Here is a 15,314-nt window from a genome sequence, read left to right as displayed (position 1 = left end):
AAGCTCAGGAAACATTTCCTGGAGAGATTGTGAAGTCTCTTGAGAAAGAGCAAATCTCTTGAGGAAGATTTAAGAATATCTGGAGGTGGAGATTTAAGGATAATTGGAGGTGGAGCTGGAGTGGGTTAAAATAGTCAAATGGTTCTACTATTCTAGGAGATTACAACTGAGTATCAAAAGAATATTCTCTAGTCTTCTTTTTCTAAGCTTTTAGCTATCTTGGAAAATGTAAATCATTCCTTTAATAAATTATAAAAATGATAGATGCTTACCAAATATAAAAACACTAACTGTGTAAATAATGAGCCAAAAATGCAAAAACATCTCTGACATTTAAACAAGAGCACTGCCAAAGTCTCTTTTTGAGACCCCCAACTCTCAAAACTAACCTCAAGAGCATTCTCACAGAAATCCATACCAAAAGATCTGCCATTCTCTGGAGAAAAATCCTAGATAGTTTTCCTTTCTCGTCTATAACCACAGGCCACAGATAAAACAAAATGGCTTTCAAGTGATACAAGATACGAAATGGGAGAAGGAGCCAAGGACTAATCAGGGCATGAACGATGGGTTCATCCTGGGAGATTACTCTGATCTAGAAGAACGAGATAAACTGAGCTAAGAAACATTGAATTCCAGACACTTCTGAACAAATGGCAAAGCTGGAACCTTACCCCATATCTGTGGACTCTAAGTTCCCTACTTCAAGAGGGCACATTCCTCGGAGGTCCAAACCCCAAACTGAGTCACATCCTGACACATTTAGAGCTGCTGGTGAGAATTTCACATACCAAAGCTTCATTCAATAGGGCAAGCTCACCAGTTAGAGGCTCTTAAAGGTAAAAATGAATTTGGAAAACTGAGATGAAATTTTAGTTTTGCAACTTTTTTATTTTTGCTGTACTGGGTCTTCGTTGCTGCGAAGGCTTTTCTCTAGTTGCAGTGAGCAGGGACTACTGTCTACTTGCAATACACGGGCCTCTCATTGTGGTGGCCTCTCTTGTTGTGGAGCACAGGCTCTAATGAGTGGGGCCTTTAGCAGTTGTGACTCCTGGGCTCTAGAGCACAGCCTCAGCAGTTGTGATGCACAGGCTTAGTTGCTCTGTGGCACGTGGGATCTTCCCAGATCAAGGATCGAACCCCTGTCTCCTACATTTGCAGGTAGATTCTTCACCCCTGAGCCACCAGGGAAGCCCATTTTGCATCTTTTTATTTTACAAAAAAACATGGTCAACTCTAACATGAGTTTATTAAAAAAGCAAAACTTCTCCAGTTGACAAGCGATTTTTCTGTCAACTGCCCTTTTGTCTCATCGCCTGTGACCTGATCTCCCTTGGCCTAAGAACCAAGTCTTCAGAGCACTGACACGTTCAGAGGAAAGGCCTAGAGGTTGACAAGGAAGAGTAAGAAATCAAGATTGCATTCAAAGTGGGAGACAATTCTAGCAAAATGGCTCCACCCACTGCTGCCCTTCCTGTGCCCATTATCTGCAGAGAATCAAAGGGCCTGGCTATAAACTTGGGTAGTGGATGGCCCTGCAAGCTACCGAGCTGGACAAGTGAAAAACACAGTTAACTGGTAGGAAAGGTGGCAGGTTAGAAAGAGCTTTGCACATATCAAAATTCTGGCTTTCCAATCCCTTCTAAATTCCTACACAGCAACTACCCAAAGGCAACCTATTGCTCCTCCATAACAAAAAAAGTGAAATAAATCTACATTTTTTTCTTAACTGGTCTTATTAATAAGAAAGGTAATTTCAATTCATTTTCACCTTGTTGGTGCCAAGTTTTAAATTTTGGCATTTTTAAGAAGCAAGCGAATGTTGAGAGGAAAGGGCATCTCAACTTAAACAACATTTTAGGGCAAAGGCCCTAGTTTGGGGGTTCAATTTTGCCACTGGGGCTCTTAAACAAATTACAACATTGATCTATACCCCAGGGTAGCCAGGAAAGAAAAACCTTTTCACCAGAGCATTGTGAACCACATGGGGAACACAAAGGACAAACCAGCAGTCGTGGTGCTCCACATACACATTCCAGGTCAACGCTCACCTGCTCGGATCCAGCGCTTCTCTGATCCCTGGCAGCCTAGTGGTCTGTGCAATCGGTTCTCACCCAGTGAACAAAGCCATCAAAGGGTAGGGGGAACGGGGCAGGAATTTACACACTGAGATATCCTGACCACACTCACTCTCTTTAGGCTGCCAATTAAGAACTACATCTTGCAGGTTACCTAAGATAAGCATGTTACATTCCTATACACAGATGTCATAATAATCTTCTAAAAACACTGCTTTACCTATCATTTCCTTTCTCAAAAATCTTTAAAAGCCAGACAGAGTAATAGGATGAAGTTCCAGCTCCTGAGCCAGAATTCAAGCTGACCGGGCTGCTTCAGCTGAACCTGCCACTGTCCCTGGGGAAGGACAGGCTTTAGAGTCAGACCACAGGGAGCAGGAATTCCAGCTCCACCGTTTACCACTTGTGCAATCCTGAACAGGTTACTTATCTGTGTGGTCACTTCTGTTTAAAACAAGAAAAGCAATACCTACACCACAGCCCTAGAGGTTGGAAGAGAGAACATGGCATATAGCACAGAGGAGATGATGCTCAGTAAGCACCACTTCTCTCCCTAGCTCCAATCCAAAAGGTCTACTCTCAGCTCTCTTGAAAATTCTCCCCAGCAACTTTCCACTGATTTCAGATCCATGCTTCGCTTCAATGCCTATCTGAAATCTTTTCTATAAAGTTACCCTGGCTCATGATCATTTTTTCCTCTGAGCTTCTTATATTTTAGGCCAATGGATCTAAACTTTTAGTTCTTCTCTCTGTGTTGCTCCTCTTTTCCTGACAAGTCCACAAACCCAAAAGCAAAGTTTTTAATCAATCATCAAGTCAATAACAATTTAAGTGGTCAATAAAAAATACTTTGAAGAAACAGTTGCCTTGGGGTTGTCTACCAATGACAGGAGCCCTTCTGGCCCAATTAGGGGATAATACCACTTTCCATATACACTTGAGAAAATCTCCCACATATCTTAGGGAGTTTTTCCAAGGGTAATATTTATTGGGTAAATGAAAATGAAGCCTTAATCTATGCAGTCACAAGGGAACCCTCAGCCATGCCGGCAGAGTCCAAGAAGCTTTAATTCACTCCATGCATTCAATAGGTTCTTCTTAGCTCTGGCTTTGTGCTGTCCCTAATTCACCATGGGAGACAGAGCAATCTGGTCTCTCTCTTTGATTAGCTTTCTGAAACTAGACTATTTCTGATCCCTTAGAAACCCCTATTTCTGAAAAACCTCATCAATGAAGGGATTCACCTTCTGAAAATATTACCTGGGAGGAAAAACAAAACAGTTATACAGTTACTTGGGTTTTAACTTGGTGGCCCTATCCTAAGATGGCCAACTGAGGAACTTGCACATAGGCACTAGCTCAAAACAGCCCTGTAGACGGAAAAATGACCCCTTCACCATTCCCAAGACCCTGCCACCCAAACAGGAGAAACAACCGCATTCAGGATAAAGCAAGAGGTGGACTGAGGCAGCACTAAGCGAAATTCTCTTACTTAATGAAGCTGTTTCACACAGGTTCAATTGTAAAACACATTCTCATAAAGACCACAGGAAAATGAATTAATCTCTCTTTATAAACACTTTGCAATAATCTCTCTTTATAAACACTTGAAAACGTTCAGTCTCTTCAATTCCACAAACTACTAAATTCTTTAATCAGGTAGCATAAACGTTGGCTAAAGCGTGTTCCTTTGGTCTTGGGTCACTTAAAAATACACTTTCAATACTTAGTGCACTTCAAAAGAACAGCAAAAAAAAAAAAAAAGTAAAGGTAATCATAAAGTGATAGAGAGCAAAATTAATTTTCCTTTGTTTGAGTTCCGTGTGTGCGTGTGCGCTGGAAGAAGCCTGCACAGAAACTACCACAGCTGCAGGTAAAAGCTGCCGAGCAGCTCGGGCGCGTCCAGGGGCTCGCACAGAGCCCACTACCAGGACCGCCCAGACCTCGGGCTCGTCCTCGCACACCAGCTCTGCGCTTCCCCAGCCCCTCGGCTCCATGTTCCCCACCCCCAACTGCGCGCCCCAGCGGAGCCGGGAAGCAAGGCTTACGAGGACCGCCCGCAGAGCAGCCCCCACCAACCCCGCTCCTCTGCGCCTTCAGAGGCCCGGGATCACTAATACTCACCGAACTGGAACACCTCCGGGGCAGAGTGGTGAATAGCGGGGAAAGGGCTCAGACTGCAACCGCAGGGCAGGGCGCGGCAGAGCCGGAACCGGCGCCCCTCCTGCCCGCCACCCGGCCTGGAGCAAGGGCACTGAGGCCAGCAAGCAACCTCCTGGCGGGAAGACGGGCCGGGAAAGCCTGGGCGGCGGCCGTGACGCACTTACCTCTGAGCCCCCCAGCCAGGCTGGGTGCTCGCAAGGATGGGGGCTTGCCTGCAGCCGCGCAGCCCGGAGGAGGAGCCGCTCCGGGAGAGAGGGCGGTCGTCGGGCGGGCATCCGCGCCCGGGGCTGCGGCCGCGCTGAAGCGAGAGAGAAGGGAGGGAGCACAGATTTGAGTGGAGGGGGGCGTGGAGGAGGTGTGCCTCCACCCGAGACAGGGAGGGTGGGCTGCTGCAGCCGGGCGGAGGGGTGTGCTCGGAGGCTCTGCAGGGAACAAGAAAACCGCGCTGAGAGTGCGCAAAGCGAGGGAGGGAGGGCGCTAGGGCTGGGAAGATGGGGGTGGAGAACAGGATGAGGAGTTGGTCCTCAAACTGGACCAGCCCTCACCTCGGACCATCCGACCAAGAATTGTCTGGGTCTGGAGCAAAACACAAGAGGGTCTGAAACTTTATGTCATTTTCTCATACACACGTGACGCCCCTGCAGTCCAGATGGTTTCAATCACTGGAGGAAAAAAGCGGCTCTGCTGGTATGCATGAAAAACCGGAGCTGGGAGAGTCTGGGAAAAGCTGTCTGTACAGCCTGCCTGCCTTCAAACTAACCGATGAGCTCTTTCCGCTCTCCCAGCCCGAGGCCAGGGGAGCCCTGGAAAACCCTAAAAGACACTAAAGGATCTACATTTGGTATTGCGGGAGTGGCGGAAGAACTCTGAAAGCGCTATAGTTCCAAGACATCTGGTCTGAACCGAATGTTCTAAGGGCATTCTGAGAATTTGTTTTTAAATACTCCGTGAGCTTGCAAAACCAACTAGAAAGGGGTGTCATTAAGGAATAAGCAATGGAATACTAGCAGTGAAAATCTGTGATTTATTAGTGGAATTCTGAAAAAAATTGCTAATGCAGTATGACTTGGAAAAGAATAATGTAAATCACTTAAAATCAAAAGCCATACATACTTAGTGGGATGTTAGGAAGCCATGTAACCCAGTTTCTCATCCCATAAATCACAATAAATAGAACTTAATGTTGAAATGCACAAAATTGACTCTCACAAGCCTAGTTACGTTTTGAAGGAACAAACGTGTATGAATGACCATAAACAGTCTCCAAGGCCAAGACACGCTTCAAAGTCCAAGCCAAGAGAACTGTCACAAATCCCCAAAAAAGCCTTTACTCAGCTGTAGGGCAAGCATAAAAAATAACGGGGAGTTTAAGATGAAAATTGGAAATAACTTGTTCTTGATGGAATAGAAAAAATAGAAGCACCAAACTGATAGTCTGTTGTTCCTTTGCTTAAAAAACATATTAACATGAACTAATAGTATTTATGCTTTATCTCAATAAAATTGATGCCAGAGTATGTTTGGTTTTTCCAGCAGAAAGCCTTACATACAGTGTGACTCAGTTGTCCATGTGTGAAAAATATGTCAGTCTTTAGTAAAGTGAATTGGCTCTACATTAGGAAAACCCAAGATTTTCATTTTTGTACTGGAAAACACAGGATACAACATGAAATTAGTCAAATCTAAACTCCAAACTCAAAATCTTACAGTGAGTTTCAACTCTAGTTCACTGCCATGCCTGAACTCTTCAGGAGACTGAGGCTATCTGGGCGGACAGAGCCTTCTCCAAGCTTCTCCAATTTCAAATTAGGGTGGTTCTGCCCTCCACAAACAAGAGAAGTCAGGCAGAAGAATCCTCAGAGAACACAAGTCACAGAATTTAACAATGCTCCAGGCAAATTCCACCAGTAGCTCCCAAGCTCTGAACAGAGGTTCTTAAGTTTCCTAATTCCAAAATTATTAAAACTCCTGTTAAAGTCTTATTCTTCTTGTGTATGACACCTGTAAAGAAAGCCAACTCAGTGGAAAACAATAAGATTTTCTCTATTCAGGCCCAGGACAGTAATTGTTTTCACCTGTGGCAGTTGCTGCTGCTGCCTCTTGCATGTTCTAAAGAGATCAATAATGAGATAAAAATAGTTGTTCTTTTCCTTTGCCAGTACGTTGCAAATTATGCATCAAACTTTTTAAATTACTAAAGAAAAACCGTAATTAGATATATTCCCTTTCAGAAAGAAAAGTAACATCTTTTAACTTTTCTAAATATAGTCTTGAGTCTAAACTCCACTGATGTCGATATTACTCAGCCTGTCCTAATAATAGCCAAATATTTATTAGAGACACTGGAACCTGAAAAGTTTTAATGCTATCTTAAATGGTGTTAATTTAGTGATTTCTGTTAACCTAATGTCCACATCACTTGACAAACAAAGCCAACTATGTATAAGATGCTAAGGGAGGCGAAAGCTCTATGAGGACACGTACTGTCTATCTTGTGAAAAACTATACCCTATGTGCCTCCTAGCACAGTGCCCAGCATGAAAGAGCTGCACAATAAATATATGCTGCTTGAACAAATGAAAGATAAATAAAAACACTCCTCATAAGTTTACAGTCTTGTGGAGGCATGTGACTTCTAAACAACAGAATGAAATAGCTTCAGAAGGGATACCAGCAACAACAAAAATGAAGGGATAATTAGCATTAGCTGGCTTTGGATTCTAATCACAATGTTCAGAATTGTGCAGAGACTGCTGCAAATAAGAGGCGTTTATAAGAGGAATTTGGTATATTTCGTGCCTAATTTAGGGATCTCAGAGATACACTTTCCCATGTCCCCATTATTCAGTCCCCTCGACACAGAGCCAAGACACAAGACTTGAGCATAAACATCCTGGCTCTAATTTGGATAGTACGAGTGCTGTTCCTTTCATCCTCTCTCATACATCTCCTCCACCCCCAAGCCATTTCCTCTGTACTGTCTTCTGTCAGTCTACTGAAAGTTTCCTAATCTTCAGAAGCAGTAGCTTTGGTTCTCTTTGTGTGGATAAGTACAATACAGTCTGATTACACAGTTATATTCCATACAGATGCCTGGCAACACACCTTATAGCTAAGGGTCTGGTTAATATTTTAACTTTGAGGGACTTATAATTCAACTATTTTGCTATCTACCAAAATAGCGCTTGACATCACAGAGATGGGCTTTACTTCCTTTTGCTATTTTAAATCCTCCACTTGAGCCTGGTGAATAATTTGGATTTTCTGGTTCCTGGATTTTGCCTTGGCGTGGTTTTTTGGGTTTTTTTTTTCTTTTGAGGAACAAAATGGATAAGATTTTCAAGGAAGTCAGTCTTTCAGGTGTACAGACAGGTCCACTACTCAGGAAGCAGTTATTTCCTCCTAGGTATTCTGCCTATAATATTCTATGTGGTCATTAAAAGGGTGGGGGGGGGCTTATTCATGCCACATGATCCAAATAACCAGGTTTCTCTAAGGCAGGCAACTGGGAAAGATGGTTGACACAGATGACCTTTAAGTTTTCTAGGTCATGCTTTTCCACATATCACTTTCTTTGCCAGTTTTTTTTTTTTTTAATAAAAATAGTACATTTTGTTGAAACAGCTAAACTTAAAGGTAAAAAGTATAATCATCCTAAAACACTTTGAAAGAAAATAATTACAATCACTAATCCATAACCTCAACATATACTACTGAATCCCATCCTGCTTTCCATTCTCCCTAAATTTAAGCAAAGCCTTGTTTCTAAAGCAACCCATATTCAGTTTGGGGGAGAATGGGTACATGTCTACGTATGGCTAGGTCCCTTTGCTGTCTACCACTACGTTGTTAATTGGCTGTACTCCAATGTAAAATAAAGTTTTAAAAAAATAAAGCACCCCATATCCACCCTGAAAGTTTTTCCATAAGCTTTAAGACTTTGGGTCAATTTGGACATAAAACAACCTCTGATTTGTAATCTCCAGGGACCCCCAGCACACCTCAGAAATAGCTATCGGGAATGCAAAGGGATGAGCTTGTAACTCCCTTTGGCTTTTTACTTTCCTCTTTTCCAAGCCCTCAAAAGGCAAACAGGACTTACATTCACACGCTAAGTAACTAAGTCAGCAGTACAAATCCTCATGACTAGTCTTGGCAATCAGTAAAGCATAATAGTGTGTCCCAGGATCACTAATTCCTACATCTCCTAACACTCAGAATCATAGAAGAAGCTTGTCCAAAATAGAGATTCTGGCTCCAGTCCCAGATCTACTGAACTAGAATCTCCAAAGTTAAGAGACACTAGGTTAAACTAGTTGCCTTCGTCACTTCTTCCAAGGGCAATTTTTCCTTAGGAAAAGCCCCTCTGTCACCACACATTCACACAGACTTTTAGAAAGGAATAAAGCAAGATATTGTATGAATTGAAATAGAATATAATTCTTTCCTTCACAGTAAACAACTTACTTGGGCACAACTACCTTTACTGCCTAACTTTGAAAGAAAACAAAAATCCTTAAACTGAATGCTTTAAAAATTATTATTACTATATAGTGTTTTGAAAAGTTTAAGAAGATTTTAAAATTGAGAAACTCACAATGTTTTATTATTGAAACATTATAGCACCAATAGGCCACTGAAACTATTTATTTACATTTCTAATTTTTTGTAATCGAGTAAAATATTCCACAATATTAACTGACTACATATTCTATTAAAAGCTACTTAATCTATTAAATTATAGGGGAGAAGAATCACAGATCCCAAAATTGTGTATAAAAGTTTTAACATTGTGACTTTAAAAAGCACATTAAGACTCTTGAGAGTCCCTTGGACTGCAAGGAGATCCAACCAGTCTATTCTAAAGGAGATCAATCCTGGGTGTTCATTGGAAGGACTGATGCTAAAGCTGAAACTGCAATACTTTGGCCACCTCAGGCAACGAGTTGACTCGCTGGAAAAGAGTCTGATGCTAGGAGGGATTGGGGGTGGGAGGAGACGGGGACGACCGAGAATGAGATGGCTGGATGGCATCACCGACTCGATGGACATGAGTTTGAGTGAACTCCGGGAGTTGGTGATAGACAGGGAGGCCTGGCGTGCTGTGATTCATGGGGTCGCAAAGAGTTGGACTGAGCGACTGAACTGAACTGAACTGAAGATAGATACCAGAGTTAAAAACTTCAAAGCAAATAAAATAAAAAAATAAAAAATAAATAAAGAGAAAAAAAAAAAAAAACTTCAAAGCAGTATAAAGTGATATACAAAAAAGTCTTCCTTCTCACTCTTGTCTTCCAGTTACTCTCTTCAGGCAATCACTGTAATTTCTTATATATTTTTTCAGAAATGCTCAAAAGGAATGCAAAATTATTTATGTGTGCATAATACATTTTTGATAGGAGAGGTATCAAAAATATTTTGATATCCGGTATTAAGATTTTCTAAGAAGTTCATAATCTCAAAAAAGGTAAAAATCACCACTCAACAACAAGGCTAAGGGTTTAAGCTCTATCCCAATCTGTTGGTAAGATTAGCAGAATTCAACTTTCAGTCTATTTGTGACTATTACTATGCACAATTCCAGAGTACAAAACAGCTTCAGCAAGCATTGTTGGTTAATATACAGATGTGGTTTAAAAATACCAGATCTGTTTGTAAATAACCTCCTGATTTTTTTGTTTTTCTCAAACAATCCCTCCAATAAATAGTTCCTTCTGTTGAATGACAATGAAAATCTGTAGGAATTTTCTGGCATACATACACAAAGACAATAGATATTTTTCTCTAACAACCTGAAAGTTTTCAACTGGGATAAAATAAAGGTTTTATTTAAATCTACATAGAATATTATCATAAGTGACCAGTCCAGGTTCAACGCATGATACAGGATGCTTGGGGCTGGTGCACGGGGATGACATGGAGGGAGGATATGGGGAAGAGGGAGGGGGGAGGGGGGTTCAAGAAAGAGAACACATGTACACCCGGGGCGGATTCATGTCAATGTATGGCAAAACCAACCAATATATTAATGTAAGGTAATTTGCCTCCAATAAAATAAGTTAAAAATAAATAAATAAATAAATCTACATAGAATTTAAGGGGGAAAATTAACTTAATACTCATAATAAACATACATTTTGAGTTATTAATAAAGATCTTAAGAACCTATCTTTTAAGATATAAATTAATTTTGTCAAGATAGTAAAGCTTATTTGGATTTCAGTGATTATGACTTTCTTGTTTTAACTAGGATTTTAACATAAAATTAGAAGTAAGTTACTAGTTTGTTAAAGTATTTATGGGATAATGGAACTGACCTACTTCACTTACCACTTCACTTATCCCCTTTTTCATACTAGAATCTATTTCCCTTGCCCGAATAATGCTTTTCACTCTCACCTTCCATAGTACATGAAACATATAGTACATAAAAGCAAGGTTCTTTTTCTATCATCAGCTTACAAATAGGTGTACTCAGACCTCGGTTCATTTCTTTACCTATTCTGTAATGTTGTTTGGGGTTTTATTCGAAATACCAGGCTATTTAGTATTTATTTAAAAAAGTATTAGGATAGCTTGACTGATGATGCTGGGTGGGCTGGAGCTAAGAGAGAATAAGATGAGATGCCATGTGCTCATTAGACGAATGAAAGCCAAGAGCAGGCTCAGAAATGCTCACTAAGCCAGAAGGTCTCCACACTCGTCTGCTTTGCTAAATGGTCCTTTTTCCTTTTCTCGGGTTCTTGAAGATAATTTTTGATTGGGAGATATTAAAGTCTAAAGGGGCTTTCCTGGTAGCTCAATTGGTAAAGAATCCATCTGCAGTGCAGGAGATGGGGTTCGATCCCTGGGTCAGGAAGATCCCCTGGAGAAGGAAACGGCAACCCACTCCAGTATTCTTCCATGGAAAATCCCATGCTCAGAGAAGCCTGGTGGGCTACAGTCCAGGGGTCACAAGAGTTGGATACAACTTAGTGACTAAACTACCACCAAAGTCTAAGAACTTAGTGATTTGAAACACTAGTTATCAGTCTTTCTTCCAATGGTATCAGCCTTGGATCTAAGCAAATATCTCTAGATTAAAGAATGATTTGCCCTTTTCACTAAGTTCACTGAATTTTGCCCAATAAGCACCCCTGAAATAAGAACTGTAAGAATATAATATCTTCTAGTCCATATCTTCTAGGCAATGGCAAGCCACTCTAGTACTCTTGCTTAGAAAATCCCATGGATGGAGGAGCCTGGTAGGCCGAGTCCATGGGGTCACTCAGTCGGACACAACTGAGAGACCTCATTTTCACTTTCACGCATTGGAGAAGGAAATGGCAACCCACTCCAGTGTTCTTGCCTGGAGAATCCTAGGGACGGGGGAGCCTGGTGGGCTGCCGTCTATGGGGTCGCACAGGGTCGGACACGACTGAAGCGACTTAGCACCAGTCCATATTACTTGCAAAAAAATATAGTAAATGAGAAAAAATGATTATATAAATATAGCTATTTATGCATTTATTCACTCAACAAGCATTTATTAAATATCTATAATAAATTGATTTTTATCATGGGGAATAAAAGAGAAACTGTACAAGCAAGTTTATAATCTAGTGAGGAAGATATATATAAACACTAGTTAGAATAAAATAAGTGGTATAAAAGAGACAAAGAAGAGGAAATATAGAAATTTGCAGAAGTAGTTGAGATTCTTACTGACAATTGAGGGAGACAGGGCTGGAACTTAAATGTTTGTTAGGATTTCTATTTCAATGAAGAGAAAAGAAGGGGAAATAATTCAAAACCAAAGAAACTGCCTGAGCTGTGGATGTGAAATATTAGCTTTAGGAACAATGACTGGTCCTCATTTGACTAGAGTAACACAGGCTAAAAACATAGATTTGGTGGAAAACAGTTTGGCAGTTCCTCAAAAAGTTAAACACAACCCATGGCTGATTCATGTCAATGTATGGCAAAACCCACTACAATAGTGTAAAGTAATCAGCCTCCAATTAAAATAATTAATTAATTTTTTTTAAATGGTAAACACAAAATTACCATATGTCCCAGCAATTCCACCCCAAAGATTGAAAACAGATGTTTAATACTTGTACACTAATGTTCGTAGCAGCACTATTCACAATAATCAAAAGGTAGAAATAGCCCAAGTGTCCATCAACAGAAGAATGGACAAACAAGATGTAGTTTATTTATAGAAGGGAATACTGCTTGGCCACAGAAAGGGTACTGATACATGCTACAAATATGGGTGAACATTCAAAACATGGCTTAAGTGAAAGAAGCCAGACACCAAGGTCACCATATTATGTGATTCCATTTATATGAACTATCCAAAATAGGTAAATCTATAAAGACAGAAAGAAGACTAGATGTTGCCAGGGGCCAGAGTGAGGGAGAAATGAGTAAAAGGACTCCTTTAGGGGTGATGAAAATGTTTTGGAACTAGATAGAAGTGATGGTCTTATGACACTATATAATTAATGTGAATCTATATAATTAATGCCACTGAAATACTTTGGCCACCTGATGGGAAGAACTGACTCCTTGGAAAAGACCCTGATGCTGGGAAAGATTGAAGGCAGGAGGAGAAGGGGACAATAGATGATGAGATGGTTGGTTGGCATCACCAACTCGATGGACATGAGTTTGAGCAAGCTCCAGGAGTTGGTGATGGACAGGAAACCCTGGCGTGCTACAATTCATGGGGTCACAAAGAGTTGGACACAACTGAGCAACCGAACTGAACTGAATTGCACATTTTAAAATGATTAAATTTTATGTTGTTTGAATTTCACCTCAATTTTTTTAAAAGGTAGATTAAGTGTCTGTGGTACATACTCCAGTGATTACTAATACAGCTGCCTATCCCCAGAAGTTTATAACATCCACTCACCCTGAAGTTTGGCAGGGCCATATTACTGTTTCAGTAAACAGGCTGTGAGCAGAAGCAGTACATGTCACTTCCTGGCCAAAGTATTGAAGAAAAGGCAAAAGATGCCATGCCTCCCTTTCTGCACATGGACCCAAAACCATGTGAGACAATGGAGAAGACTGTGTCCCTCAGTAAACTTGCCTGGAGAATTCCAGCCCTACTGACCCATGATGGACATGTTGTCTGAGTAAGAAATACGGTTTTGCTTTCTTAAGTCACTGAAATTTTAGAGCCTGCAATGCAGGCAGACCTGGGTTCGATCCCTGGGTTGGGAAGATTCTCTGGAAGGTTTGGGCATGGCAACCCACTCCAGTATTCTGGCCTGGAGCATCCCCATGGACAGAGGAGCCTGGTGGGCTACAGTCCATGGGGTCGCAAAGAGTTGGACACGACTGAGCGACTAAGCACAAGCACTGAAGCATAAGCTAATCCTACTCTGACTAACATAGGGTCAGATCCAGGAAGGTCATGAAAATAATATTAAGAAATTTGAAGCTTATTCTGAAGGGTGTAGAGAAACAATATTTTCAAGGTGAAGAGTGACATGATGTGCATTTGAGGAAAATAATTTTGGATGCAATGTGCTGAGTAATCCAGAAACAAAAGCAGTCCTGGTCTCTGGCACACATCAGAAATCACCTGAGGATAGTGAAAATCACTCAGTCATGTCCAACTGTACAGTCCATGAGATTCTCCAGGCCAGAATACTGGAGTGGGTAGCTGTTCCCTGCTCCAGTGGATCTTCCCAACCCAGAGATCGAACCCAGGTCTCCTGCATTGTAGGAGGATTCTTTACCAGCTGAGCCACCAGGGAAGCCCAAGAATACTGGAGTGTGTAGCCTATCCCTTCTCCAGTGGATCTTCCTGACCCAGGAATTGAACCAGGGTCTCCTGTATCGCAGGCGGATTCTTTACCAATGAACTATGAGGGAAGAATTTGAGGAAAATAATTCTGGATGCAATGTGCTGAATAAACCAGAAACAAAAGCAATCCCAAATTCTGGTGCATAGCAGAAATCACCTGAGGAGAACTGTAGTCATTTCCTAATTTCTTTATACTTCCATAAAGAATAAAATATTTGTCCTCTGGGGGGAAAAAATCATCTGAGGAGCTTTTCAAAATGCAATTCTTTGGTCCAGGATATCTCTAGATATTCTGAACCCAGAATCCCTAGAGGTAAGGTCTAAGCACTTATAATTGAAAAATATTATGTGGGAAATTCTAGACTAGAGACTGCATATTAAGTGTTTAGCTCTGAGATGACCATATTTACATGTTTAATGAATTCAAATAAACAATATAATAAAATAACTATTTTCTTGACAAATGAAATGATAAATGTTCATGGAATTTCTGTTAAAATAGTAAGTTATTAAAATGTTACTCACATTAACATTTGTATACTGCTACTAGGAACTCCAATACTTTGGCCATCTCATGCGAAGAGGTGACTCACTGGAAAGGACTCTGATGCTGGGAGGGATTGGGGGCTGGAGGAGAAGGAGACGACAGAGAATGAGATGGCTGGATGGCATCACCGACTCGATGGACATGAGTTTGAGTGAACTCTGGGAGTTGGTGATGGACAGGGAGGCCTGGCGCGCTGTGATTCATGGGGTCGCAAAGAGTCAGTCACGACTGAGCGACTGAACTGAACTGAACTAGGAAGTGAATAAAGAATGTTCATTCGGTATGCAGGGACTTAAGATTTGAGGGCTTTTTGTTTACTTTAGTTTTGGCTTGATTTTTCTTTTTAAAACTATGCCATGAAGCCAAATCTGACGTGTTTTTTTTTTCCTTTTTCCTGTTGAACTGATATTACATTAAGATATAGGCACAAACATCTCATAAGTGTTTTAAATCCATCCAATTGTTTGAGAAGGCATACGTGCTGGGCCAAAGAAGCCAAAACATTAGAGCTAGGAATTTTGATGAAGATAATAATTGCTTACAGACTAGCTTGTTCTAACTTGCTGAACAAAGAACACAATTTTATTCCACATTTTCATCACAGGTTTTTTTTTTCTGCATAATCACTACTATGTATAATGAACATTTTGAAAAGGAGATTATTTACAGGTTAAAGAGTAGGGAAGTTATCAATTAGATTCCATCATCTTCAAAATTTCAC

The 15,314-nt window shown here is 40.9% G+C and overlaps 1 protein-coding gene across 2 annotated transcripts in view; it reads right to left on the bottom strand.

Annotated features, from left to right (window-relative positions):
* The window catches only part of DENND2B (DENN domain containing 2B), a 165,059-nt gene extending 160,524 nt beyond the window's left edge, over nucleotides 1-4,535 (bottom strand). The window contains exon 1 of one of the 2 annotated variants that reach the window (XM_055423421.2): nucleotides 4,406-4,535. The gene's annotated coding sequence lies outside the window, so the exon portion shown is untranslated. Of the gene's footprint in view, nucleotides 1-4,202; nucleotides 4,220-4,405 lie in introns of those variants that run through there. The other variant, XM_055423423.2, reaches the window with a different exon arrangement.
* Between the last annotated feature and the right edge of the window lie 10,779 nt (nucleotides 4,536-15,314).

The sequence above is a fragment of the Moschus berezovskii genome, chromosome 14 (assembly GCF_049115385.1).
Source record: "Moschus berezovskii isolate FMDL1 chromosome 14, NW_MosBer_1.0, whole genome shotgun sequence".
Lineage (NCBI taxonomy): Eukaryota > Metazoa > Chordata > Mammalia > Artiodactyla > Moschidae > Moschus > Moschus berezovskii.
This window is presented reverse-complemented; position numbering and strand designations above follow the sequence as displayed.